General features: G+C 48.8%; 1 protein-coding gene across 3 annotated transcripts in view; it reads left to right on the forward strand.

Annotated features, from left to right (window-relative positions):
- The window catches only part of LOC125945981 (uncharacterized), a 526,632-nt gene that overhangs the window by 362,235 nt on the left and 137,726 nt on the right, over window positions 1–26,671 (forward strand). Inside the window, exon 1 of one of the 3 annotated variants that reach the window (XM_049668439.1) lies at window positions 10,069–10,164. The exons of 1 other annotated variant lie outside the window; for it this stretch is intronic. The gene's annotated coding sequence lies outside the window, so the exon portion shown is untranslated. Of the gene's footprint in view, window positions 1–10,068; window positions 10,165–26,671 lie in introns of those variants that run through there. One more of the 3 variants, XM_049668438.1, reaches the window with a different exon arrangement.

The raw sequence follows: 26,671 nt of genomic DNA on the forward strand, positions 1-26,671 counted from the left end.
GTCCTCGAAGTCGTCGTGAAGGAGACGAGAGAATACCGTGGGCTCACGCTGCTGGGCGGTAGCGGTCCATGCGGAGGCGGCTGGTTGGGGAGCAGAGTGTCATAGATTATATATATATATATATATATATATATATATATATATGTGTGTGTGTGTGTGTGTGTGTGTGTGTGTGTGTACGTGTGAGTGTGCGTGTGTTCACTCCTTCTTGATGACTTGCCGTGCAACCTGACTGTGTCTCGCCTAAAACTCGCACTCCTGGTTTCACTGATCAAGACGTCCTGTACACAACCCTGTGCACTCCATCAACGTGGAAAGGCATGATAACAAAGCGTATCAGAGATTACAACAACAAAAATTACGACGCCAATGACAAGGTAACTTCAGCCTTGATGCTTTTTTGAGCCACAACTAACCTCTACATTGATGATTTGTGGAACCTATTCAAGAATAAGATGTTACATGTTCTCAACAAACACATTCCATTTAGACCCGTCAATCCTTCATACAATGCTCACTGGTACAACCGATACTCGAAACGATTATCCAACAAAAAGGACGCCTCTTTCGCATACGCATAAGGTCCGCATGCGTGGATAATGGGCCCCCTACAAATCGGTGGCAAATGCTTCTGTTACCCCGCTTATATAGGAAGCCAAATTTACTTTCTTTAATTCACACATTTCCGAAATTGCTAAAACCTAACCCGAAATGTGTTGCAATATTGTTAAGCGCAAGGATGATAGAACTACATCTTCAATCAGCCAGTCATGTGAAGCAGTTTCTAAAATCCTATGCGCCGCTCAATGACATATTTGCACTTCCGTTCGACGATTCTATAATGTCCGATGTTTCATCTCACAGCGGTACACAGAACTTTTCGATGGATCACGTCTTATTGAACTTTGTGCTATAGGCAAGATCATTCGCAAAATAAAACGATCATGCCCGTGCGGTACCAATGGAATTAATTCAAATTTTCTCGAAAGGGCTGCATTTGCATGTTCTTTTTTTCTGTATTCCACTTTTCTTGGATCACATTATGACGAAGAAATGGCAGAAAATTGGAAAACAGGCAATGTAGTTCGGCTTCAGAAGTCTGGCGCAACGTGGCGTAACCCATGTAACTATTGATCAAGATTACTTACGTATGTCCAATGCAAATATTTGTGAAAATCATTTTCGCCCTTTTAACAATCTCATCATCATCATCATCATCATCATCATCAGCCTATATTTATGTCCACTGCAGGATGAAGGCGTCTCCCTGCGATCTCCAATTACCCCTGTCTTGCGCTAGCGTATTCCAACTTGCACCTGCGAATTTCCTAACTTCATCATCCCACCTGGTTTTCTACCGTCCTCGACTGCGTTTCCCTTCTCTTGGTATCCATTCTGCAACCCTAATGGCCCACCGGTTATCCAACCTACGCATTACACGGCCTGCCCAGCTCCATTTCTTCCGCCTAATATCAACTAGTATGTCGTCTATCCCCCTTAGTTCTCTGATCCACACTGCTCTCTTCCTGTCTCTTAACGTTACTCCTAAGATTTTTTGTTCCATCGCTCTTTATGCGGTCCTTAACTTGTTCTCGAGCTTCTTTGTTAACCTCCAAGTTTCTGCCCCATATGTTAGCACCGGTAGAATGCAATGATTGAACACTTTTCTTTTCAACGACAATGGTAAGCTACCAGTCAGGATTTGACAATGCCTGCCGTATGAACTCCAACCCAATTTGATTCTTCTGTAAATTTCTTTCTCATGATCAGGGTCCCCTGTGAGTAATTGACCTAGATAAACGTACTCCTTTACAGACTCTAGAGGCTGACTGGCGATCCTGAATTCTTGTTCCCTTGCCGGGCTATTGAACATTATCTTTGTCGTCTGCATATTCATCTTCAACTCAATTCTTACACTTTCTCGATTAAGGTCCTCAATCATTTGTTGTAATTCGTCCCCATTGTTGCTGAATAGGACAATGTCATCTGCAAACCGAAGGTTGCTGAAATATTCGCCGTCGATCCTCACTCCTAAGCCTTCCCAGTCTAAGAGCTTGAATACTTCTTCTAAGGATGCAGTGAACGCATTGGAGAGATTGTGTCTCCTTTCCTGACCCATTTCTTGATGGGTAACTTTCTACTTTTCTTGTGGAGAACCAAGGTAGCTGTGGAATCCTTGTAGATATTTGCTAAGATATTCACGTATGCCTCATGTACTCCTTGATTACGCAATGCCTCTATGACTGCTGGTATCTCTACTGAATCAAATGCCTTTTCATAATCTATGAAAGCCATATAGAGAGGTTGATTGTACTCCGCAGATTTCTCGATTACCTGATTGATGACATGGATATGATCCATCGTAGAATATCCCTTCCTGAAGCCAGCCTGTTCTCTTGGTTGGCTGAAATGAAGTGTTGTCCTGATTCTATTGGAAATTACCTTGGTGAATATTTTATGTAATACCGAAAGCAAGCTAATGGGTCTGTAATTCCTCAATTCTTTAACGTCTGCCTTCTTATGGGTAAGTATAATGTTGGCGTTCTTCCAGCTCTCTGGAACAGTTGAAGTTGTGAGGCATTGTGTATAAAGGGCTGCAAGCTTTTCAAGCTGATATCTCCTCCATCTTTAATTAAATCTACTGTTATTCCATCTTCTCCAGCCGCTTTCCCCCTGGTCATGTCTTTCAAGGCCCTTCCAACTTCATCGCTAGTTATAGAAGGAGCTTTTGTATCCTGTTCATAACTATTTCGAACGAAAGTATCTTGACGGTTTTGAGAACTGTACAGGTCAGTATAGAATTCTTCCGTTGCTCTTACTATGTCATCTAAATTGCTGATTATATTACCATGCTTATCTTTCAGTGCATACATCTTGCCTTGTCCTATGCCAAGCTTTCTTCTTACTGATTTCATGCTGCGCCCATATTTTACGGCTTCCTCAATCTTTCCCACGTTATAATTTCGAATACCCCTTACTTTCTTCTTGTTGATCAGTTTTGACAGTCCAGCGAATTCTTTCTGATCTCTTGAATCTGACACTTTCATGTTTTGTCGTTTCTTTATTAGGTCCTTTGTTTCTTTGGAGAGCTTTCGTACTGGTTTCCTTGGAGCCTTACCTCCCACTTCAATTGCTGCTTCTGAGATCAGCCTAGTTAAGGTTTCATTCATTACTTCTATGTTATCTTCATCTTCCTGTTCTAAAGCTGCATATTTGTTTACGAGCACCAGCCTGAATTGGTCTGCTTTCACCCTTACTGCGTCTGAGTTGGCCCGTTTCCTCTTGACTAATTTCGCGCTTTCTCTCTTCAAATTGAGAGAAATCCTAGACTTCATTAAAATATGGTCACTGCACTTTACCTTACCTAACACTTCTACATTCTGCACTATGCTTGGATCGGCAGAGAGTATGAAATCTATTTCATTCCTTATTTCTCCATTAGGGCTTTTCCAGGTCCACTTCCTGTTGCTGCGCTTCCTCAAGAATGTATTCATTATTCGGAGCCTATTCCTTTCCGCGAATTCTACCATCTCTCCTCTTGCATTCCTAGAATCGATGCCGTAGTTGCCAATTGCTTGCTCACCAACCTGCTTTTTGCCCACTTTTGCATTGAAGTCGCCCATGACTGACTACAGTATACTGAGTTTGCACCTTTCTCATTGCTAATTCGACATCATAAAACTGTTCTATTTCTTCATCATGGTAACTGGAGGTTGGGACGTAGGCTCTTACTACCTTCATTTTGTACCTCCTATTCAGCTTAGGAGGTACAAAATGAAGGTAGTACAAGCTTTGGTTCAAACAATTTCTTTCACCACCGTGAACATGGTTTTTGGTAATGTGTTTCCTGTGAGACACAACTGGTTACATTTAGTAATGCCTTCCTGCATTCCTTCGATATGGGTTTCTAATTGACTGCCTATTTTTGGACTTCCCAAAAGCATTCGATAAATTTAGCCATGAAATTAGGCAATTGCCTTAAATGAAGCGTTTGAACATTGAGCCATTAATGCTCCACTGGATTGAAACCTTCCTCACTAGTAGAACTTAGTGTGTCGCTGTTAAGAATGCCAGCTCACATGTGGCACTTGTAAGATCGGGTGCGCTCCATGGATCAGTTTGTTCTAGGACCCTTGTTTATTTCTAATTGATAATTGACTTACCTTTGAAAATGTATTTTTGCTAACGACGGCGGGATTTACCAAAACATTTCTGACGACACTGATACTACTAATCTCCTAACTGACCTTAATAACATCGCTACCTGATGTAAATTGTGGAATATAGAACTGAACATGGACAAATATAAGTTAGTGAGAGTCTCTCACAGTCGATCCGCCTGTCCTATTTATTCCCTTAACGATTTTTCACTAAATTCTCTACCTGCCTACAAATAACTCGGAGTTCACATCACTAACAATATTTCTTCAAAACTGAATGTTAACTCAGTCATATCTCCAGCCAATCGCTTGCTTGGTTTTCTAAAACTAAATTTCCCACTTCCTCCAACAGCGCTGAAAAGACAAGTATACATCACTTTTGTTCTCCCTAACCTAGAATACGCCTCATCAGTGCGGGATACTGGTCAGGTTACACAAATCAAAAATCCTGAAGCGGTGCAGAAGCTCTCAGCTCGCTTCATTATGCCTAACAATCATCGCACTGCCACCGTAAACAGCATTCAATCCATTCTAAACCTTGTGTTACCCGCTGTTCAATGAAAGCTACAAAAAGTAATAAATTAGTGAAGAGTATCTGGTAAGTCGAATATTGAGGTTTTGCTGATGCTGCGTGGCATGCTCGGGCAGAGCGCGTCACGAGAAAAATAGTACGCCGCAGGGGCGTAGCCAGGGGGGGGGGTTCAACCCCCCCCCCTGAATTTTTTCCCGCAACCCCCCCCCCCCCTCCCCACTTACCCACCCTTAGTTCTCGTCGCTTCGCGCTGACATAATTCATGAAACCGGTACTACTATCACAATTTCATTCCTGGGCGCTTCCGTTTGGGTTGGTAATTTACAGCGAATCATGTCTGCATATGGAAAAAAACTGTCACGGTGTTTGTCAAGGCTTTGACACTCTGTGAAGTTTTCGGCGAGAATGTGGTGGCCGCATTCTGAAGCAACAAATGCGGCAGCCGCATTTTAGATGACGGCAAAAACGCTCGAGGCCGTTTACTTAGATTTAGGTGCATGTTAAAGACCCCAGATGGTCGAAATATCCGGTATACATTTCCGCCGCTTCCTTCGAATTCAGGTGCCGGTTAGGCCGCGCTCGCGCAGCGCGAGAAACGTTTCTTGTTTGCGATTGCGCCCCTACGGAAGGCTGGTAATTACTGTTGTGTTGTTGAATCCCAAACCAGCAATTACGCAAGGCTGGTAGTTGCTGTTTTGTTGTGGAATCCCAAACCAGCAATGTACACACGAAGGGGTTGATGACAGCAGTGAAATTCCACCGACTGGCAACAGAATGCACGAAACAGACAGCCGACAAGCATGCATGAATTACTGCTGTGCGCAGTACAGCGTAAGTAAACTCTTGTTGCAGGCGCTGACAGTTCTCGTCGGAGTTCACGCGTCCTGAGAAATTGATTATGTGCACTATGCACTGAACAAGGCTGGAGTTCATTCCTGCATCACTAGTACACCAATCAGTCGAGATTCTGTGAGGTACAAGGCCGCTTCCTGTTTGCACTGGCGTAAGTGAAGCAGAAATGAGTTGCACGCACTACTTAAAATGCGTACACATGCCATATCTATGCTGTGCGGTGAAATATTCTGTACAATTCTGAATCTGTTGACGTAAAGGCACATGACGGCTGCAGGCTCGCAGACAGCGGAAGACACAGCGGCCCATGCACTTGCCGCAGGAAATGCAACCCTCTCGTATAAGGGAGCAGGGCGACGAAAGCTTCGAAAAAAAAGCCTTACGAGTTTTTGCGCGTATTTAAGTTTTCTAGCGCAGACACAGCGAACAAGCTATTGCTATGGGAGTAGGTATAGCCTGGTCACACGTGCATTTCCACGCGTATAGCCGTACGTCCTTAACTTGTGAAACACACTTCGCCCCGACGAGGACGACGCCATCTACGCTTAACGGATATTAACAATTAATGATGTCTTCTCCGATCGCACGGGTCGTCTCAATGATGCGTTTTCGAAGACTGGTCCATTCAGTGGCACGATGAGAGACCGTTGCTCCAAAAGCCCACTGTACCTGTCGTACTTACTGTGTTTACTGAGCTTACCTTACTTTTTACTTAATTTCCTCACAAGCAAACGCACACGCGAGAGGGTCCCATGTCTTTGATATACATGAATAAAGTCTGCTTAAACTACCGATATTTATTATCAATCACGTGAAGTAGAGGAAAGCAGAAGCTTGCCCCCCCCCTTGCCCCCCCCCCTTGCCCCCCCCCCCCCCCCGGGCCGGTGAAGCCCCTCCGAAAAAAAAATCACAGCATATGCACGGGGTGAATGATGATGAGTTGGCGAAGCTCCGGAGGGAATCATCGGATCTCCCGCTTAAGGGGACGCTAGCACAAACGCGTTAGAAACGTGCAGTACTCTCTAGTAAGGGGGAGCGGCCACAGTGTCTTACGCAGCCATTTACACATGCCGGAACGTGCACCGCGTTTGCCGACGCCATCACATGACTGCTGAGAGAGTATACCCCCCGTATTCATAAACGCTCCTCGACTTGAACTTGACTTGCCAACGCTTTGGGCAGCGCGTTCGAAACGCGTTGAAGGTTTGGCGGAGAGGCCACAGCGTCTTACACCAGCTTCTTACACGGGCCGTAAACGCGCTAGCACAAACGCGTTAGAAACGCTCTAGAAACGTGGCCTTTCGTTAATGTTGGGTATTTATTGCCATCGTGGTGCGTGTGTCCATGTCCGCTTCGTGGCGTAGTGGGCTAACGCCGCGCGCTCGGAAGCGAGGGGTCCCTGGTTCGATTCCGCGCTGCGGACACCACTTCGGAATTTTTTTTCTCATTCTTCTCAGACTGGTTACACACTACTACTACGACGACGGGGACGAACGGGTGCCGCTATAAGGAGCTTCGCCCCTAAAAATTTCTGGCTACGCCCCTGGTACGCCGTATGCATTATCACTAAAACAGAAGCTAAAATACCCCCCCCCCCCCATCATACCTTCCATAACTACGATACACAGCAGCAATGTTGAAGGTCCGGTTATCGTCACGGTTATCTTTGCGAAGGTAGCACGGGACGCACAGCATCTCGAACGCCCGCTGAACGCCCGCTCCGCATGCGCACAACGCAACGGTACCGATGATCAGTTCAAGCAGCATGGACGTTACAGAAAAATCTAGCAGACGGCCTCTAAGCATATTCTTATAGATGAGAATGCGAAAGGGTTTCTTTGGACTATGTCGTTGTTACGGAGGGGTGACGAAAAGTGGTGTTGCCGCGTTGTATTATAAAGAATGAGGCGATGTGAGAGGCAAAATTGTGTTTATGTAAATGTTTTGGGACAATCAATGTGGTGCCGACACCATTTTACATGTTCTCTTCAATTCCGTCTTATTGGCTGTATGCATCACAGTCTCAAGTATATCGAAGTCGTACGACCACCACGGCATTGTGGGTAGTGTCGTTTAATGGTCTCCAGTGTCGTCATCCTCCTGTCGTTCTGGTAACGGCACACTTGCGTTTGGGTATATAGACAGTATCGTCACATTGTGATCTGAGTAGGTAGTGGAGACATACGTCACATACCGCAGCATACATGATGCATGGGACGTTAGTCAGTGCGAGATTGTTGCACGCACGTGATGGCAATGGGGGTCTTCAATTTGAGATTGAACTCGGTACAGAATGTTGCTCCGGTGACGCCAGCTAGGTGCGCGGTTTCGTCAAACTCGTCAAGAAACGCGGGCGCGGCTGCAGGTGGTTATGCGGCAGAGAGAAGTGCGCGCCGAGTATTGCTGCGGCAGGGGTATACGCACCAGCGTCAGTTCCGATGGGAGAGGTCAGGTGCTTTCCGGACACGACTTTTGCGGATGCTAGCTGGTTGCGCACTTTCCCCAACCTAGCCAAGAAACGCTGTCGCGTTAAAAGGGTGTCGAGCGAGCGATGAAAAGAAACGGTCAGTGAAAGAACCAAACTCCGCACGCGGCCTCGCTCCCGCTCCGTTCTCACAATGCAACAAGCGTCATAGGGTCTTGGCATGTATGTCCTCGTCACAAGGATAAGAGTGAACACGAAAACTACGCTCTCATGGAACCCAATGCTTCACGCTCCCCTGCGAGGCTTCCGCCACTTCTTTCTAAAACAACTTCCATCGTACCGAGGAGTTGCCAAGAGTGGACACAGAATTAGAAGGAAAACGAGAATAACAGGAAAACAAGGGGGTGGAAGGGCTACGTGGAGTAGTGCCATAAGTTTAAAGTCAGCCTCGGCTACTTGAGTTAGCGGCGCTGCCACGGCTATGGTCTGACATTAGACGTGCGCACATAAACAGTACACACACACATGCACACATGCACACACACGCACACACATCAGATAATGTGTGTGTGTTTGTGTTTGGGGGTGGGGGAGGAGAGGGGTGAAAAATTGGCAGTGACCAGTATTACGGCCCCTAAATCTGTGGTTCTGCTGCCGACAACGCGGTAGCCGCGAGGTTCCCTGCTGTTTCTTCATTTCATATACATTTGTTAAAAGCACGGTGCGCGCCACATTGTTAACTTTTTTCAAATTGCAACTGTAGCCGCGATTTTAGCAATTTCTTTTCTGAAACTGAGTCTCCAGCATTCCGGCTTCAGCTTTCGCCCTTTTAATTTTTATTAACGACCATTACCTCGACAGTTATGGAATAAGACTACAAATATTTGACCGGTGAGCGCCTACGGTCGATTAAGATACCTTTTTTAAAGATTATTGGGTAAGAATAAACACCACCATTCACTTGAAATATTGCTGGTGTGACAATTAACGAATAACAATATAAAAAATGAAGGTCGTCCAATTGCGAATACTCTAAAGTAATACTCGTGCGGTGGCACAATGGCAGCGGGCTTGAGCTGCTCCACACAATGTGACGGATTCGAACCCCGGCATCAGATTTAGCCCAAAGCAAGACCACTGATGTACGTGAGGTGACGTGCTTTCTAAAAGACCCAAGTTGTGAAACTATTTCTGGAGCCGGAGTGAAGTAATGAGATTTCAAACAATCCACGAAATAAAACATCAAGACGTCAAAAGCACTGCTTATCTGAAGTTGACCGAGCACACTAATACCATAACTGTGAAAACCTGTAGGTACCTATTTTTATGCAGTCTAACTATCCATCATCGCCATAAAACAAACTTTGTTTCTTACGAAATGCTGTTTATATTAATATTTCAATATATACTGAAAATATTTGGAACTTGTGTTCACGGGTATTGTTTGGTTACAGAGGCAAGCTTTTGGTTTCGTATACAATTTTTACAATATCAGTTTTGCAGTACTGAATAACGGTACATTATTGCAGGATTTGTCAATTACGCGAAAAGCTAACCGACAAATATTAAATATACCAGGTATATAGTAGCGTTGGGCTAAAAGCCTCTGATAATTCAAAGTCAATTACAGTCGCGTGAGACGTGGCAGATTCATAGATGTATATTTCTGAAATTTCTTCGAAAGAATATTCTCAGACCTTATTTTGGTTCAACAGAGTATGAGTTGAATGCACTTTCGCGACTTTTGACAAGATTCGCAATTCAAAACTTTTTGCTTGCGTATTTTTGCTTGTAACATTATTGTTACAATGCAACTAGTATTTTTTGTTTCCATATTATTCTTACATTGTTTCTATTTTTGTACTCCTGCTTGAATTGTTTTTTATCATACCTTGATTCTGACGTATGGCAGCCAGTAGGTAACCTATAATAAAGGGAATATGCCAGCAGAACAGGTAGACGCTCATCTAAAAAATCAACGCTGCGTGCTGTTTAAAGGTTGTCCTTTCCACATCGATCAGCAACCGGAGCAAACGACATTTTATAGCGAGAATTGTGACTCATCATCCAGCAAATTGGTCGCCGTAGAGATATGTATATATTAAAATATAAATATAAGTATGTATAAAGGGTGTTGTAGACGCTGCGAGTAATCATCGGCAGAACACGCGTAGAAGAGTACTGGAAGAGCGCATGTAAGTATTGGTGCTTCGTATTATTAGTACAGGTACCATTAACTTCTGTCGAGGCTATGCTGTCTGGATGACATTAACCTTTAATGGTGAGGCTTGCCTGTAATCAACATAACGTAATCTTTACGTGCAAGCGTATATAGCTCGCCAGTGAAATCGGCGAGGGGATGTTTTAAGCCATGAATGAAGCGAAGCGCCGGAGGATGAAGGCGCTGACGGTGGTGACGAGAATCGCACGCCGGCAGAGCCACACCGCCTAGAGGAGTCTATAGTCCGTTACAACTTCAGAGGACGGTAGAGGCCCCGCCCAGACGACCGAAGCGCGGCAGCCGATTGCCTCCGCGACTAAACAAATAGCCCCGCTGAAGAAATTGTGTTTCTAGGACGCGTAATTATCGGTATAAATAAGACTTGTGTATCTAGATGACCGGTATGGTGGAGCTCTCGTGATGGGAATGCTAGAGCGCATGCCGGATCGGGAGACAAACAAAACCCCGTGCTTTATACAACGCTACGCGTCATCTGAATTCTAGCTTCGTTGCAACGGACATACGTAGGAAGACCAGCGACACGGAAAATTTAGTGCTGGTTTTCCAAGCATAAATGCGTCAGTTGATATTACCAGGTGCTTAAAAAAGGATGTATTTATCAAAGCAATTAAGAACCTGGGACAAGAAGAAGATCTAGGCAGGAAAGGTAGAAAAATGCTTCATTAATCGTTTTTAAAAAAATTACACGGATGTTTTTCTCGCGGTTTTAGATGGCATACGATTGATATTTTTCTTGGTTCTTTGTTTTCGCCAGCCTGCTTTCAAGAATGTGATAGGTTTTTTTTTTCTTTCCCTCTCACTTTTTTATGTAAACTTTTCTGTTGTTATACCCGATAGAACTTTCTTTGGTGCAAGATGGTTAATCACCTTGTGGCACCAACACAAGATGCAAGGACATAAAAGTAGGAGAAAAGTCACCGAGAATGCAGATTGAGAAGACAAGATAGACGAGATAATGAGATTTAATGAGATTGAAGAGGCCAGCTTTGCTATTCAGATGACTTCGTGCTTTCAATGAGACGAGTTAATAATTTTGAAAAAAGACGTCGTTCAAAAAGAACATAAAAACGAAAATACAAAGAAAAAAGGACGCATATAAGAATAAACAAAAAGACGCAGCTATTCACATGCATGCGCACAAATGCGAGTGCGATAACTACAAAAAACTGTCAAATATAAAGAAGTCTAGAAATAATAAATATGCGCGAACGATAGAAAACACGCACACACATTGATTCACAGACACGGGTATAAGGTAGAGGTTCTCTTTTTTTTTGCGCCGCGGCCTCAACACAGTCGTAGGAATTTTTAGTAACAACATATTACGAGAATCTAAAAGCAGCGCAGAGCTGTGTTGTGGGAAAGCATATAGAGTGATGGCAGCACACATTAGGCGTGATTGTGTCACAGGAGGCATTCTACAGCTGGCGCGTGCAGTGAGCAAAGAGTACTAAGCCACACAGCGATGCAAGTTTATGCCAAATTCCGGTGTAAAGGCACCAGTTTAACAGTAATTATTTTATGTTAGTATAGGGCAGTGGCGTAGCCAGAAATTTTGTTCGGGAGAGGGGGCTCAGGTTGCAGCGCGGCCTCCTCCTTATAGAATATGTCGAGGGATCAAATGCAAGAATAATAATTGCATTGTCAGTGCCATTGTATATTAGATGCTGCAAACGAATTATTGAACGCTATGTACTGTCAAGTAAAATATGTATTTTTTCGTAAAATAATATATTTGTATGCACAAACATTGTGGCAGACATAACTGATATCACTGCTTCCGCGGTTTTTTTTTTCTATTTAATACGTAAAGAAAATATCACACGAACTTTAGACCTACATCAGTTCGAAACCACCAAAGCAGTGCATGCAGCTGATATGAAAAACGTAAAGGCCACGAAATAAATAAATTGAGCACAAATATTTTGACGAATCTTTGTCATTCAAGAACCTTGCTTACATTTTTGCACATATGCAACTGCCAGGAAAAAACCTTAATGACGCTGTCCCTCGTTGCAATAGCTGTTACCATTTGTGTATTGTAATTGCACCGAGATTATACTCGCCACAGTGAGAACAAATAAAAGGTAGGAGTTCTGAAAAATATACATTAGAAATGCGAAGATAGAATGGAATATTCAAATGCGAAGATACAAATCCCGGGAAACCGTGACCGCGCATTGGGACTGTAATTTTGCTTACTGTTGTTTTTTCACGTTGGTTGAACTTATTTTGTAGCTTTGTTTCATGACACGTCAAGGTTACAGCTATCCCGAGTGCCTCATGATCGAGCACAACGTTCTTGCGTGCACAGATGATCACGCTTATCGCACCACGCTAGTTAGGTCTCGAAACCTCTCAAGCCATCCTGCATGACGAAACCTTGTACGATGAGGGGATAAACGTATGCAGCCGTATACCTTTCAAAGGTTGCTTGGAGGCGCTTGTGCAGTGGTGCGCGAGCGCGCATCTATTTCATATTTCGCCTATTTCGCGGGGTTTTGTTTTTGTTTGGAAAGAACAACCAGGCACACGTCAGCACGAAACGAATGCTTGATTGGGAGGTTATTTGCGGTGCCCTACAACTTTGTAATTGACATGTTTGCGATTCAAGCAATAACTAAAAAGTTCACTAATGAAAAGCAATTCAACAATTATTACTTCGTGGCGAAAGAATACTGCCTGTAAGTACACATGACTGCCGCTACTAGCAGTCGGTACGATTTCTCTAGATCTCTTGTTTTCTTTTTTGTTTTAATTTAATCTTGGTCTAGGTTAACTGGAACACCCTTTATACACTATACTAAAGTCTACAAAGAGGCTTTAAAGCAATCCTAGCAGTACTCAACCCCATGCAGTGCCTTATATCAAACGTAGCTTCGTATTATGCCCCTCTATTGCCGTGGGGGCAGGAGAGGGGGAGATTCCCCGAATGTGGAGGCTATAAGAAAGCCAGCAAGGCAGCCACGTAGAGAACACTTTTGCTTTGCCCTAGCGTGCAAGTGCATGCAGGCTGAACGTTTCTTGTGGAAGGGGGTTTATTAACGTTGGACTGCAGGTGGAAGGATAGCACGACGCGTCCACAAAGACAGTCTCAGCCGGCGTTTGCAGCTCGCGCTCTATGCGCTCGCACCTTCAGCCAAGACAGAGTCCCACTGCTGCGTCCGTTGCTTCATCTCCACTACACTTGTATGCTTTCTTTGGAGCACACCGCTCACTCGTAACCATGTAATAAACTTGTGTTATTTGTTTTTACGTGCCACAGCCTGCCACAGCCTCTTCGATGGTCAACCTGGTTCGAGCTCCCGCAGACGCTGTTGAACGTTTACTAAACCCCGGCCTATGGTCCTCTTATAGAAGATACGACAGTAGAGCGCGGAAGTAATAATGGAATGCTTCAGTGACCTCAGTGACCAATGCTTGTATAGTGGTGATATAATATATATATATATATATATTATATCACCACTATACCCATATATATATATATATATATATATATATATATATATATATATATATATAAAATGGGGGTGTTGGTCTTCAAGCAGGCCTGGATGTGGCGTTACAGAAGGCTATTCGAAAGGCAGGTCTGGTTACCGGCAAGCGCGAGCTAGAGCGTCAACAACAACCACACTCATCGTCGTCTACTTTTCCCAGACATCGAAGCGCGGTCAATCGCCTTCAGTACAATTACCGCCCGCGGAATAAGGAGCCATCCTGGCGACCTAGGGGCAAGAAAACACAGGGGGATCGTAGCACTGCTTGAGTCTGGACACGTGGACAATTTCTTGGCCGCGACGACGATGGTCAGAAGACGGTTCTAACGGCTCGATGAGATAGTTCACCGGAGATGTTTGTTGAAGTAGACGATATGGACCCTGGTACTTGGAGACCAGCTTCGTTGAAAGGCCAGGCGTAGTGGACGGGACACGCAGCCAGACTAGCGAGCCAGGAGCATAGCACGTAGGAGTAGCGTAGGCATCGTGGTGCTGCTTCTGGCGCCACTGGTCTTGTGATGTGAATGAACGTGCAAGTTGGCGGCATTCTTCAGCGTACGTAGCTGCTTGAGATAGAGTCGTGGACTCGGAGGCGTCGGGTCGGTATAAAAGAATAGTGTCCATGGTACAAGAAGGTTCGCGGCCGTGAAGGAGAAAGAAAGGGGAGAATCCAGTTGTGCTTTGAATGGCGGTGTTATAAGCGTACGTAACAAAAGGTAGCACTCGGTCCCAATTGGAGTGATCTGACGAGACGTACACAGCAAGCATGTCGCCCAGGGTTCGGTTAAAACGTTCTGTCATCCCGTTGGTCTGTGGGTGATAGGCACTGATGGTGCGGTGAACGACGCGCTATTCACGAAGCAATGCAGCGATGACGTCGGAGAGTAACACACGACCACGGTCACTCAGCAACTCTCGAGGAGCGCCATGACGAAGGACGAGATTGTGAAGAATGAAAGTGGCAACGTCTTTTGCTGTGGACGACGGAAGAGCTGAAGTTTCGGCATACCGTGTGAGGTGATCGACGGCAACGATTATCCAACGGTTACCATCTGGTGTACTGGGAAGGGGACCGTAGATGTCGATGTCGAGGCGGTCAAATGGTCGGGCGGGGCATGGCAGAGGTAATAAGGGGCCGGCGGCGTGTTGAGGAGGAGTCATGCGTCGCTGGCACGTGGAACATGACCTAACATACTGTCGAACATAACGGTACATGCCACGCCAGTAGTACCGAAGCCGAATACGTGAATACGTCTTCAGGAAACCTGCGTGGCCACATTGTGGGTCGTCGTGGAAAGTGGAGCAGATTTCGGAGCGCAGGTGGCGGGGAATGACGAGGAGCCACTTACGGCCGCCGGGAGTGTAATTCCGGCGGTACAGCACGTCTTCCCGAGTGATGAAGTGCTCAGCCTGCTCAGCCTGCCGAGTGGGAGCAGAAGTCCGGCCAGACTGAAAGTCTAGAATGGAAGCCACCCACGGGTCCTTGCGCTGCTCAGATGGCATGTCAGAGATGGCAAGAGCGGTGGTATCGCAGGTAGTATTTGTGAAGCAGATGGGGTCGGGAGGCAAGGGTGAACGGGAGAGGGCGTCTGCATCCGAATGTTTCCGACCAGAGCGATACACGACGCGGATGTCGTATTCCTGGAGGCGCAATGCCCATCGAGCGAGGCGACCACTTGGATCTTTCAGCGACGACAACCAGCACAGAGCGTGGTGGTCGGTCACTACGTCAAATGGGCGCCCGTACACGTAAGGGCGAAATTTCTCTATGGCCCAAATTATGGCAAGACATTCTTTTTCAGTCACCGAATAGTTGCCTTCGGCTTTGTTGAGAGTTCGGCTTGCATAGGCAACGATGTACTCTTCAAACCCATCTTTCCGTTGAGCAAGAATAGCGCCTAACCCGACACCGCTGGCGTCCGTGCGGATCTCAGTGGGTGCAGAGGGGTCGAAGTGTCGCTGTATAGGAGGCGACGTAAGGAGACGGCGCAATTCGTTGAAAGCGTCGTCGCAAGCTGGAGACCAAGCCGAAAGGTTATTACTGCCAGCGAGGAGCGAGGAGCGAGGAGCAAAGGGTTGATGATCATAGCGAAATTGCGGATAAAGCGTCGGAAAGAAGAACATAGGCCGATAAAGCTGCGGAGATCTTTCATGGTACTTGGTTTGGGAAACGCGGAAACGGCCGTAAGTTTGGCAGGGTCGGGGAGAATACCGTCCTTCGAAACAACATGGCCTAGAATCGTAAGCTTTCGAGCGGCGAAGTGGCATTTCTTCAAGTTCAGTTGCAGTCCTTCAGCTGAGAGGCAAGCGAGCACTTGTTCGAGGCGAGTTAGATGGGACGCAAAATCGGAGGAAAAGACCACATTGTCGTCTAAATAACAAAGGCAAATATGCCACTTGAGGCCTCGAAGGATCGTGTCCATCATGCGCTCGAAAGTAGCAGGCGCGTTGCAGACGCCGAAGGGCATGACTGTGAACTCATACAGGCCATCGGGCGTCACAAAATCGGTTTTTTCGCGATCGGCCTCCGCCATCGGTACCTGCCAGTATCCCGAGCGCAGATCTAAGGACTAGAAGAATTCTGCTCCTTGTAGGCTGTCCAGGGCATCATCGATGCGTGGTAGAGGGTACACATCCTTGCGGGTTATTCGATTAAGACGGCGGTAATCCACGCAGAACCTGATGGATCCGTCCTTTTTCTTTACCAGCACAACTGGAGAGGCCCAGGGACTGCTGGAGGGCTGGATTATTCCACGTTTCAGTATATCGTCTACCTGCTCATCGATGACACGGCGTTCTGCAGTCGACACACGATATGGGCGCTGGCGCAAAGGTGCTTGTTGACCGGTATCAATCCGATGAACAACTGCTGATGCTCGACCTAAGGAAGACTGGTTGTGGTCGAAGGAGGCTCGAAAACGCTGCAGGAGTTGCACGATCTCCTCGTGCTGCGCAGGTGTGAGGGCGGAATCGACGGCATTTAAGAATATGTCGACAGGATCATCGGTGCCAGCGGCAGGAGCGACGGCACAAATCGGTAGTGATGCCTTATCTCCAAGCATTGCATCCTTGAAAAGGCAGTCAAAAGTCTCGAAGCTCCCCAGACACTCGCAGCGTAGTAGAAGTGACGGACATGCAGATACATTGCACACGTAGATAGCCGCAGAACCATTGCAGAAGTTGATGACAGCCCACGGGAGGAGGAAGTTTCGGCGCCGAGCAGGAGCTTCAGATGGCGAAAAGAAAACAGGTGAGTGGGCGGCGGCAGGCGAAAACACCGGTACCAGAACGACGGACAAAGGGGCGATGTGGACGTCAGCCGCGGCAAACACTTTAGGGGGAATGTGGTCGTCGAGGTCAGGGCACGGCGTCGACAATGTGAGTTCGGCACGAGCGCAGTCCACGAGGGCTTGATGACTAGACAGAACAGCCCATCTTAGGATTACGTCGTAGGATGATCGGGGCAGGACGACAAACTTAACGGCATATATAACATTTTGAATAATTACACGGGCTGTGCACTGAGCGGTAGGCTTGACGTGATGCGAGGTCGCCGTACGCAGGGAAACATCGGTAAGCGGGGTGGTCACTTTTCTCAGATCGCGGCACAATTTTTCGCTAATTACAGAAACAACAGATCCTGTGTCGACAAGTGCACGTACGGCGATACCTTCTACCAATAAATCAATTTCGTTAGGCGGGTAAAAATGAGGTCTTGGAGAGTTCGATAACGGCGCAGTTCTTGCCTCGGGAACTGCGGCTGTTAGTTTTCCTCTCGTGCGGGGCTAGGTCGGCGAAGCATCGGGGAGATGGATTGGCGACGGGGAGAAGATGACCGGCGTGAGTCATACGGGCGGCCTGTAGAAAACGGGTCGGCGACAGGAGAAGGAACTCGTGGTGAGTGCTGAGCACCTTGATAGGTTGGCGAAACCACACCATGTTGAGAGCGGAAGCTGCGACGGCGACAGTGGCGGGCTATATGGCCCGCAAGACCACATGCGAAGCATATGGGGCGGTTATCAATGGTGCGCCACGGGTTCACAATGGATGGTCCGGTGGGCGAAGAAGGATGGGGCACCGTGCGTGAGGGTGGCGGCGACGTGTAGAAGGACGCGGTGGTCCGGTAGGCGCCAGAAAGAGATGGGGCCTGTTGTCTGGCAAAAACGGCAGCGTAAGTTAATGGCGTAGAGACAGGCAACGCCGGAGGGGCAGCTGGTAGTGCCTGGGCGACTTGCGTCTCAATGACCTGACAAAGAGGTGGGTCTGAAGATGACGGCGCTGGCTCAGGTGTGTGGGCGACAAGGGAATGTTGACGTGCAACTTCCTCGCGGATGAACTGCTTTATGTGTGGTAGCAAAACGGTGTGATCGGCAGAGGCGTCGCTGGCAAGGGTGGAAATGTCTGCTGTATCTTGAGCAGCACGGCGCGTCGACTCACGCTGCTTTCGCAGCTCGTCGTAAGTCTGGCAGAGTTGTATCACGTCGGCTACCGTCTGGGGGTTCCTAGCGACAAGCATCTGAAATGCGTCGTCGTCGACTCCTTTCATGATTTGCTTTATTTTTTCTGCTTCGGTGAGAGATGGGTCGACGCGCTTGCACAGGGAGAGAACATCTTCGATGTAGCTTGCAAACGTCTCCTCCCTGCGTTGGACTCGACTGCGCAAGCGCTCTTCCGGCGGGACGACCGAAGACATCCGCGACGGCTGCCGTGAAGGTCGACCAGTTCGTGATTTCGGTTTCATGGATTTTGAACGAGAGGCCGGCTACATTAGTGATGTAAAAGTGAACGTTCGTGAGCTTGGCGCGATCATTCCATTTGTTACAAGAGCTCACTCGTTCGTACTCGGCGATCCAATGCTCGACGTCCTGGTCGTCGGTGCCGCTAAATACTGGTGGGTCGCGTTGTCGGGGCATGCCAGCACAGTGGATTGTCGTTGGCACGGGAGCAGCTTGCGATGGGCCAGGATCAGTCATGGTGAAAGCTGATGGTAGCGTCCGGCTGCGAAGTTCCAGGATGAACAGTACCCCGCTAGCTCCACCACTTAAAATGGGGGTGTTGGTCTTCAAGCAGGCCTGGATGTGGCGTTACAGAAGGCTATCCGAAAGGCAGGTCTGGTTACCGGCGAGCGCGAGCTAGAGCGTCAACAGCAACCGCACTTCCCAGACATCGAAGCGCGGTCAATCGCCTTCAGTACAATATATATATATATATATATATATATATATGTCGTATATATATATATATATATACGATCGAAGAAAGAACAACCCCAACAATGTAAACAAAGGTGGGAATTTTCATAGAGTGAATAACCCCGCTCAAAATCTGTTATTATCTGCCTTTGCAGACGTTATTAGCACATTAGTTTAGTATCCCCGTATTCATCGGACAACGTACATTCGAACGATACCCATATTTTCCGCCCAAATTCAGTAAGTACTTATATAATTTTTGCGATTGAATGCGGCCATAAGGTAGAATCACATTGGGGATTTGTTAACAGTACGAAGTAAAATCTAAATAAATCTTCAGCACTAAGCCGTATTCAGCGGTCGAATTTGGTCACGTTATTCGCCGAACGTCACACTATCTTGTCCGATAGTTATTTTTTTAATGTCATACATTAAATAAGATATTAACGTCTAAAGTTATCCCTAGGCGTGGTCACATGTAGCTTCATGGGTGCCACCCAAGGATGATTTTTTTTTATCTTCCTTGGTGCCACCCAAGGAGGCTTAAAAACCTTTCTGGAGTGGAGCTGCCGTCTCAAAAGTGAAGCCGGACCACCGCCATCTTACCATAGGCAAGCATAACGTTAGGAAATAGCTGACAAGGAAATTTATTTACCCGTAGGCACGCGTACAACTGTTGTATGAACGTATACAATGCAATATAACGTACCACACATGCAATACATCCTACTTCATAGAAACAGAACAGATGAGCAAACAAAACAATAAATTGCGTCTGCTTGACATTAACTTTGCCACACATCACAAACACTACGACAGTGTACATGCAAAATCATAAATGTCAGCCTCGTGGAATATACGGAGCACTTTGTTCCCACTCCGTGCTGTTTTTAGGCGGATAATTTAGCCGTGCAGATATCGTTCGACGTCTTCCTTTCTGTCACTGGTTTCAGAAGAAAGCCTTAAGTTATTTTCAAATCTTATGGCGCATCATGATATCAATACACAGCCAAAGGTAATATTTTACGCGAAAGGTTCAAGCTTTTAATTTCAAATTAGCCTAGCATTTGCAATAACTGACCACAAGGATGTCACCTGCTAGCAGATTTCAGCTGTCACGACCCTCTTTCAGAGTAGAAGTATAGGCAAACTGTGGCTTCACGTGTGCTGGTAAGAAACTGTGGGGGCTGCCACTCCAGCAATTTTGTTAAACCTCCTTGGTGCCGGGGACACCAGGGGGCGCCGACTAGTGCAGACGTACAAACATCGGCTGCCGCTTCTTTAAATAATTTCGGTCCGGAAATTCTTGTGCCTGCTGTTGACTTTTGTGGTTCCTGACGCGGCAAGTTACGAGGATCATGCCGATACCAAATTTTTGTCAGTGAGTGGTTCCTTTGCTGATTTTCAAGACTTTTGTCCGGAAAACGCCACTCGGCCCCTAGGCCTATTTCTCCGGCGTAGACGCGGCGGAGGAGCGTCTCCCCGCGCGGCCATGCCTGTTATTCCCAAGATGTCTATGCAAATCACCGTGGAAGGGCAGGATATCACCCCCGAAGAGTGCCTGCAGTCCGCGTGGACTACGGCCATTTCAAAACGCAAGACGCAAGGAACGCCCGCGCCGGGCAGGCAGACGAGTTCGACACAACGCGGCGGCAACACCGGCGGGGCCCGCACTACCACCGGCGTGAAATAAGAAAATGTCACAGTTTCGCCCTAAGGGCGAAGCGATGAATGCGATAGCAACACAGCAATGTCATACGAAGTAAGGTGAGCGGCTTTGGTAGCAATATGAATTGCAGTAAACATGAGCTGATTAAGTAAGCAGGTGTGCTGCGGCGCAAGTAGACCGACATGAAGAGACACTCGATGACCACGAGAAGGCGCGTGTGAAACGGTGGTGTTGATGAGAAGCGCTTCCCGTGGGCAGCGCGTGCGAAGGGACACACCTGTAGCGCTGCACTGCCGACCCGGGCAGCATTGCATGTGTAGCGTGCGTTGGAAAATGTGGCCCGACTATTACTAACTGATTGAACAAGCGTGGTGTGAGCGCGCACAAACAAACATGAATAGATCACACTGAATGACTGCAGACAACGACCGTCAAAACGCTGGCAGCGAGCGGATATATACGCCGCAGCAGCGGGCGAAGGTGCGTGCGGTCTATCGCTTCAACGGAAACTGAGCGGCGAATGCGCATAAAGGTCAGAGCCGTGTGGAGATAAGAGACGGTGCGGTCGAACGAACGACGAGCGCGGTTGTTGGCAGCGTAGAAGTGCGCCCCCCCCCCCCCCCCCCCCCGCTCCTTCCGGCGCTGGCTTCCCGCTTCCTTGCTTGCGCGTGGGAGAGATAAGAGACTGTGCGGACGAGCGACGAGCGCGGTTGTTGGCAGAAAAGTGCCCCCCCCCCCTGCTCCCTCCGGCGCTGGCTTTCCGCTTCCTTGCTTGCGCATGGGAGATTGAGTGCGTTCGCTCTCCGTAATAGCGCGCGTCCCCGCACGCTGCCTATGGGGCATACGGCGCGCGGCGAAGATTTTATCTATACGGAACCTCACGGCGACGGCGACGGCGACGCCGACGGCAGAAATCCGGTTGAAGTGTCCATATAATTGCTATCGCAATAAAAGCGTATCGTCGCTGCGTCGAGGCTCCCCCGTCTGCCGAGGGAGCACTACAGGATCATTGTTAGGCCCAGGGGAGGCCTAAACGTCAAAAAACATGAGTCAAATCAAGGTGTCCCATGCTCTCGCATCGGCGGCGCAGCTCGCTCCAGCCGAGATCACGGACGATATCGTATGTCCCAATGTCCTGAAAAAAGTTGTCGCAGTTTCACCTGAAAGGCGAAGCATCAATTTCGATAGCAAATTTGAAGAGAGCTATACGGAGTAATGATAGCAGCTTTATCAGCTGTATAAAGTTGGACATGCAGCAGCACCGGCAACACGCAGAACTGTTGTCGACGCCGTCGGCGTTTTGCCCGCGTTCGCTCAAAATGCGTGCGGCGTTGGTGACTGTTGCCGGAGCCTCTGATATAAATAGGCACTTGGTGCCGCAGCTAAACCTCGCTCCCTTCCCTGCCCCTTCCCCCCACCCTTTCGCGCGTCGGAAGAAAGTACGTTTACTCTACATATATGGTGATTGTAGAGGAGGAAAGAGACGCCTACTTCTGCAGCCCTTAAGGGAGCACAGCGCAGAACGCGCGTTTCTTCTCCGCCGTGCGTTCACTCCCCGTGAAAGCGCGCGTCCCTAGCGCTCTTTCACTCGCACATACAGCGTTCGGCGGCGCGCGGCGACGATTTCATCTCCATTGACGTCATACGGAACCTCACGGCGACGGCGACGCCGACGGCAGAAATCTGCTTTTGAGTGTCCATATAATTGCTATCGCAATAAAACATTTTGGACGTGAGTACGCCGGCGGACAAGAACGCACGGGCATACTCTAGAGTGGAGACAATCACAGTTGAAGTGGCAAACTACGAGGTGAGGTGCTACTTGGCAGCGCCGGACAACACGTGCAAGGGGGTCGTCAAAAGTGTCGATCTCGACTTCGACGGAGAACAGCTCAGAGACATGATTGTGCAGCCCAGGAATCCCAAGGCCCTGGAGGTCAAGCGTATCAAGAACACCACCACCGTCGTCGTCCTCTTTGATGGCCTAAATGTACCCAATTACGTCATGTGTGGACCAAGCATGCTTCGCTGCACGCTCTTCCGCAGGCAAACGGACGTGTGCTACGCCTGCGGGAGGCTGGGGCACCGAGCCGACGTCTGCCCGACGCCCGAAAAGGCAATCTGCAGGGGGTGCGGCATTGCAACCCCGGCCGAAGACCACATTTGTACGCCAGAATGCGCCCTGTGTGGGGTCCCCCTTCCCACTGCGGACAAGTCGTGTAAGCAGCAGTTTCAAATACCGTACGTCGCAGCGGCAGCGAACCAAGCCACCTGCGTCGCCCGTCAGAGAACGCGACCAGAGCAGGTCTCCCTCGAGGAGACGCTCTGAGACGCCACGCTCTCGGTCCAGACGCCGGCGCTCCCGTTCCAGGGGACGCTCGTGCTCCAGAGGAGGTTCCCGCTCCAGAAGGCCACCAGCTGTGCGCATCCATGAACCACCTGCGGCCGGGCAGACCAAGTGGGCCGATCGAGTCAAGGGAATTGCACCAAGGGTAATGGGGGCTTCGTCACCACCGCAACAGCATAGCGCGGCTAGGATCGTACAGCTAGAACGCTTCGCTCAGGAACGCTTTCGAGCAGCTGAGGGCTGAAATATCCGAGATAAAGAGGGCTGGAAAGGCCCAATCGGCTCAACAGCCTCTCCCACCCGTAATCGAGACGGCGGAAACGCCAATGAAAATCCCTACCGAAACGCCCGCGACCAGGCGTCCCGCAAAAAAGAGAACGCTATCTAAACCCATACAAGACGAGGGTTTCGGCGATCTCAGAGCCGAGTTAAGAGAATTCCAATCCGATTTGAGGGACGCGCTCAAAGCCATCAGCGAAGCGGTCTCTTCCCTGAACGTGAGAGTCGATTCGGTCGAATCTAAGGTTAAGATAACGGCTAAGCTGTCTGGTTCCTCAGTGGAAAACGCATCTCCATCGACGGGTAGCTCTACAGTCCAGGCGGCCCAGAAGGCTGCGCAGCCGGCGCCTGCGCCCAGCATTTCGGGCGACAGGCTAATCGAGGTTCCCAACCATAGCGGGACACGATAGTGAGATAGTCGTTTGGCAGTGGAACTGTTGCGGCTTCAAAAGTAAAAAGGCAGTCCTGCAGCAGTTTGTGAGATCCCATCCTAACAAACCCCACGTCATTTTACTCCAAGAGACACTGGCTGAGTCGGTCTCGCTTTCAGGATACGAATCTCATTCGGTATAAGGACAGGGCACGAGAGGCATTTGTACTCTCGTCTCGAAAAAGTTCACCTTCATCGTTCACAATCTCTTTATGGATCACAGTAAAACGGAGCACTCGCTAATCGAGCTCATTCCGAGCGGCCAGCTCAGGGATAGCCTTTTATTGCGATAGTAATTATATGGACACTCGAAAGCAGATTTCTGCCGTCGGCGTCGCCGTCGTCGTCGCCATCGCCGTGAAGTTCCGTATGACGTCAATGGAGATGAAATCGTCGCCGCGCACCGAACGCTGTATGTGCGAGTGAAAGGGCAGGAGGGACGCGCTCTTTCACGGGGAGTGAACGCACGGCGGAGAACAAACGCGCGTTCGGCGCCGTGCTCCCTTAAGGGCTGCAGAAGTAGGCGTCTCTTTCCTCCTTTACAGTCACCATATATGTAGAGCAAACGCGCCTTCTTCCGCCGCGCGAAGGGCCGTAGGGGAGTGGGGGAGAGGGAAGGGAGGCGACGTTTAGCTGCGGCACCAAGTGCCTATTTATATCAGAGGCTCCGGCAACAGTCACGAACGCCGCACGCATTTTGTGCGAACGCGGGCAAAACGCTGACGGCGTCGACAACAGTTCTGCGTGTTGCCGGTGCTGCTGCATGTCCAAGTTTATACAGCTGATAAAGCTACTATCATTACTCCGTATAGCTCTCTACAAATTTGCTATCGCAAATCGCTTTGAGGTGAAACTGCGACAATTTTTTTTATTCTTCACAACTACAGCTCTCCACGAGACATGAGGCAGCGTTTTATGTCTCTCATTTCGAAGGCGGCAGGAAAGGCGGCATGATCTCCGCTTGTAGTGGCTGGTGATTTCAACGCTCCGCATCAGGAGTGGGGATACCACCACGTTACGGCCAAGGAGGCGGACCTCTGGCGGGCGGCGTCCGACTGCGGTTTCACCCTGGTAACGGACCCGTCCTTTCCAACTAGGACGGGAAACTCGTGCAGCAGGGACACCACGCCGGACCTTGCGTTCGTGGCGAACGTCGGGCCCACTGCGTGGTGCAATCTCAATGAGAACTTGGGCAGCAATCAGGGAGGAGAGAGGAGCCGAGACCCCTACGTCCCTAGATAGTTGGGTAGCGCAGCTTAAGAAGGATGCAGAATCTGTCACCAAGTCCGTTGCCACTGACTTGAATTGGCGCACTTTCTGGAGGCGAAAAGGGCCCTCCTCGATAGATGGAAGGGCCAACGCCGGAACCGCAGACTCTGAAAAAAGATTGCGGAGCTAAACTGTACCATAGAACTACACTGTCAGACGCTTTCCAAGCAACAATGGGACGAGGTCTGCAACTCGGTTGACGGGAAGATGCGAACGGGCGGTAAATGGAACCTGCTCAAGCAGTTGCTAAGCGAATCCAATTCCAGGACTAATCAGAGGTGCGCCACTGATAAGGTTCTACACGCGGACCGCCAGGCTGATTCCGATACGGCAATAATAGAATCGCTCGCCAACAGATATCTAGCCATAGACACTTCGGATGATGCGGACTACCCGCCTTACAAAGGTCCTCCGATGGCCTTTTTGGACGAGCCCTTTGGTGTCCCTGAGGTGAGGGAGGCCCTGCGGGCCTCAACGGGCCATCTGCCCCGGGTCCGGACGGCATTTCAAACAGACTTCTTCGCAACTTGGATGAGGAGTCAATCACATTTCTAACCGAGGAGATAAATCGGGTCTGGGAACGGGGCGCGGTTCCGGAATCGTGGAAACTGGCGTCGGTCGTCCTGATCCCGAAGCCGGGGCGCGCTCCGGACCTGACCAATCTGAGGCCGATCTCACTCACGTCATGCATAGGCAAAGTGGCGGAGCATGTGATTAACAAGCGCGTCTCCAAGCACATTGAGGACCCCGGTGTCTTTCCGTATAACATGATTGGCTTTGGGCCGTCCCTTTCCACTCAGGACGCCATGAAGCTTATTAAGTATGAGATCATCGATAGGAACACGAGGGACGTCAGGGGCCATCCTGGGTTTAGATCTAGAGAAGGCCTTCGATAACGTCTCGCATGCCCACATACTCGATTCCATCTCGGATCTGGGCCTAGGCCAGAACTTTCACGCATTTGTCGGCTCGTTTCTCAGGCACAGAAAGGCCACGCTAAAGATTGGGCACCTCAAGTCAGAGCCCATTGAGCTCGGCTCGAGGGGGACGCTGCAACGTTCGGTAGTATCTCCCCTCCTGTTCAACATTGCCATGTGTACATTGTCTCAGAAGCTCTCGGATGTCGAGGGCATCAACCACACTCTATACGCGGACGACATCACCATATGGTGTGTCGGAGGCTGCGAGGGTACGGTGGAGGAAGCACTTCAGGAAGCGCTGGATCGCACAGAGGCTTTCCTCGCTGGGGCGGGACTTCGCCTCTCCTCGAGCAAGTCGGAGCTACTTCTGTACAGACCTAGTAGGAGGGGTGTTAAGCCCAAGGGCTGGGTCCCCTTGTCGGAAGTTAACCTTGCACTCCGCACGAGCGATGGACACCTCATTCCCAGAGTTAAGGTCATCAAGGTTCTCGGAATGCTCATCGAGTCGCACGGTTGTAACCGGCACACCATCGCCAAAATTACCGCAAGGACAGATAGCATGATACGGTTAATTACTCGGGTTTCAAACATTCGCGGCGGCATCAGGGAGGACAATCTCTTGAAACTCTTCCACGCGTTCTTGATGAGTCGCATCACGTACGTGGCTGCCATGCACTGCTGGCAGAATCACGAAAGACGAAGCTCAATTTACTTATTCGCAAAAGCATCAAGCGCGTGCTGGGTATTCCGATGAATGCCAGCACAGAGAGGCTCATGCAGCTAGGGTTCACAACACGTTAGAGGAAATCATCGAGGTACAGCACACGGCTCAGACTGCCAGGCTGTCTTCTTCG

This window comes from Dermacentor silvarum, chromosome 5, assembly GCF_013339745.2.
Source record: "Dermacentor silvarum isolate Dsil-2018 chromosome 5, BIME_Dsil_1.4, whole genome shotgun sequence".
NCBI lineage: Eukaryota > Metazoa > Arthropoda > Arachnida > Ixodida > Ixodidae > Dermacentor > Dermacentor silvarum.